Source organism: Phocoena sinus, chromosome 1, assembly GCF_008692025.1.
Source record: "Phocoena sinus isolate mPhoSin1 chromosome 1, mPhoSin1.pri, whole genome shotgun sequence".
Lineage (NCBI taxonomy): Eukaryota > Metazoa > Chordata > Mammalia > Artiodactyla > Phocoenidae > Phocoena > Phocoena sinus.
Window position 1 is genome coordinate 151,652,065 of NC_045763.1, and position 3,572 is coordinate 151,655,636.

Below are 3,572 nucleotides of genomic sequence, written 5' to 3' on the forward strand. Positions count from 1 at the left end.
CACAGGACAGAGGGGCACCTGGAGCTGAGCCGTGCATGGCAGGCACACAGAGAGAGCTCCCAAGTTCCCAGTGCCAAGGTCGCAAGGTACCCTGCTTCTGTCCTTCCTACTGTGTCTGTTCTCAGCTAAAGAACTCCAGCACGTGCATCTCACTGTAAGAGAGAGGCTGGGATGACTGTCCTGTGTGAGAGTCGGTGGCCTCAGGACTGTGAAGTCTGCTCTTTTCTCTAAGGAAAGTCCCAAAGCATGTCTCAGTGACTTTGGCTGGGGAGCCCTTAAAAGAAGAACTTGTGCTTAAGAGGATGGTAAGGAGAGAGAAGCTATGTGAGAACTTACCCAACACCCCACACACTTGGGGTGTGTAAAACACATCAGGGTTTAGAGCTACAAGTCCAGGCCTCAGGACCATCGTGTGCCCCCTCTCCTCAGCTTCAACATCTGCCCTCATCTTTTCAACACTTGCCAGGTTATGACATAACACTAGCTTCTATAACAACGAAACCCCCAAATCACAGTGCCTTAGCACAATCAAAGTGTATTCCTCGTTCATGGAGAGGCCAGTTGAAGAGTCGATGATTCAAAACCCTGGGATCCGTCTGCCTGGTGGTTCCCACATCCCCTAGGACCTCAGAGTCATTCTACTGTCCTGTGGACAGGGATAGAGTATGGCAGCTCCTGTAAGAAGTCTTCCCAGGCCAGGTTTGAAAGAGGCCCAGTACCAGCGGGACACTTCTCTATATCCATTTGAATTGAGCTCTATGGGACCAGGGGCTCTGTCTTGTTCACCATTCTGTCCATTGCTAAAATGTGGTCCATGACCATGCCTGTCTATAGGGGGTGGGAAATGCAGTGAGCTGTGGCCTGGCGGTGTAAGGGGGCTTGAATGAACACTGGTCGTCTTTGCCTCACCAGGCCTCTGGCTGGGATCCTTTCCTTTCTCCTGATTCTTTTTTTTTTTTTTTTTTTTTTTTTTTAATGCGTTACGCGGGCCTCTCACTGTTGTGGCCTCTCCCGTTGCGGAGGACAGGCTCCGGACGCGCAGGCTCAGCGGCCATGGCTCACGGGCCCAGCCGCTCCGCGGCATGTGGGATCCTCCCAGACCGGGGCACGAACCCGTGTCCCCTGCATCGGCAGGCGGACTCTCAACCACTGCGCCACCAGGGAAGCCCTCTCCTGATTCTTAAATGTGAGTGTGTCTCAAGTTCTGCCTCAGCCCTCTTCTCCCTCTCTCATTCTCCTCTCTCCATTTCCTTCCCCTCTCCCACATCGGGGATGATGTGTCTCTGCTGTGTGCAAGCAATGGAGACAACCCCTGTGTCAACATCTCTAAGCAGATGACCTGTCAATTTATGACCTTTCCAAATTAGCTCCTGTATCTCTGTTTCTCATCCTACACTATCTAGCCTGACCTCTTGTCCTACAATTCATTCATTTACCCAACAAATATTTATGGAGTCCTATCTTGGGCCTGTTTCCTTAAGGGGAAATTTTTTTTTAAATGCCTGAGTCAGAAGCTTATATTTAACATTTTATTGGGAAGTTCAATTCAAAGGAAGTAAGAAAGGGGGAAAGGGAAGTGAAGAAGAAAGAGAAGGGGAATAGATACAAGGTGAGTTTCCAAGCTGACTACAGATTTGCAGCAAACACAGGCACCTCCACCAAGGCGGTAGACTGAGGGCAGCTCAGAATGTACCATTGGCAGGGCGGTGGTGAGGGCCAGAGGTGAGTTTGAACCATGTCTTATTTCCACTGATAAAATACAAGTATCCATTTTGTGTCCCCCAAAGGGTCTGACACACTCAGATTATTGAATGAATGTGTGCAAGAGGGAAGAAAGGAAGGAACTTCAATGAACACAGTGTCAGGGCCTCCCCTGCAGAGTAGAAGCTGGACACCATTTTCCAGTGGATCATGTGTCAGAGGAAGAGAAGGGAAGTTGCTGACTTTTGATCCATGCAGACAGAGGAAGTGGGGACTAGAGCCTGAAGGTGGTTAGTGACTTGGCTTCCAAAGGTGTTAAGGGTAGTTTGCAAACATCCCCTAAAAGTATAAATTTCAGTCCCATATTCAGAGGCTGTAATGACTAGCTGAGGACAGTTCACTTCCCCTACCCAAAAGCACCCACAGCAGCCGTCGGGCCCATGGTAACTTTTACATGTTCTCTGAAAGAGGCTCAAATGTGCCTCTATACCTCTACAGATACCCGTCTCTCTCTCTCTCTCTCTCTCTCTCTCTCTCTCACACACACACACACACACACACACACACACACACACACACACACACACGTTCATTTAAAACCTGATCTCAGAAAAGCAGAAGAATGGGGGGGCGGGGGATTCCAAAGGGCACCAAATTAAGGGCAAACTGGCTGTCATAAACTAGTGGTTGTCCTGAGGGCGAATGGAGGCACCCTTTCCAAAGTAAACCAAGTGGAATATGCCCTAGAATTTTTCCAAATTTAATGTATCCTGTCCAATACTACACTTCATGGAAATCACTGCACCCTCCCTCCAGGCATGTTTGCTAGTGAAACAAAGAAATGAGCTTCAACTGGAGCTTTTGTTCCACCAAAAACTCCTCTCCAGGGCCTGTATCTAGCACTGCATGTGGCCTAGTGTGGGTTGAGGGATATTAAGTCCACCCTTGAGGAATGTATAGTCTACCTGACCAGACAGACCTAGACTGTAGCAAAGAAGCAGCGTCAGAGACTCAGATTGGAGAAAAGGAAGAACTTTTTGACGGTGAGGATTATTAAACAAAGGATGGAACTCCAAGGAGGAAAAACCCCACCTCAGGAGGAATGTGGGAGTGGAGGGGCGCATCAAACGTATTATAAGCCTTAAAGGGATCCATTTGGGCGTGTCTAAACTCACTTTATTCCCGTTTAATCTGCCAACCATAGTTACCCAAGGCATAGTTCCAGGCAGCTCAAATCTGTCTCACACTAACATTTTAACTTACTGTAGTCTCCCAAGAACTTCAGGTTGGGTCACACATTCTCATCTGAGAGGCACAGGGAGATGTCAGGACTTGCCTCCCATCTCACAAATCTGGTTCTGTGTGTGTGTGTGTGTGTGTGTGTGTGTGTGTGTGTGTGTGTGTGTTGATGTGGTGTACTTGTGTGTGTGTGTGTGTAGATGTTGTGTGTGTGTGCGGTATTAAAGTGAGGGCAAGGTGTGAGAACTAGAGCTTCTCCCAACCAGGCTGATGGCAGGAGGGAATCTACTACACATGTGAGTCTGATAATTCAACCAACAAAAGGGCCCCTTTACTGGGCGGCTTCCAGCAACAGAGGCAGAAGTTCCTAAAAGCAGCCAGAGGCTTTTTATGGTGCCCACAAACTGGTACGTTACCTTGCAGACCCTCTGACCCACAAGGGCCCACCCTCATGTCTCCTATGCCTCACTCCCCCCAGGACCAGAGTCCCTGTAAACTAAATTCTCAAGGGGCCCCAAATCTACTCAGCTCGGAAGCCTGGCTTTCCCACCCTCCCACTCCCTCCACCCACACGGCTGAGGTCACCCCAGCCCAGCCTCTTTTGCAACTTTCCCAAGTTTGTGCATGAGAGG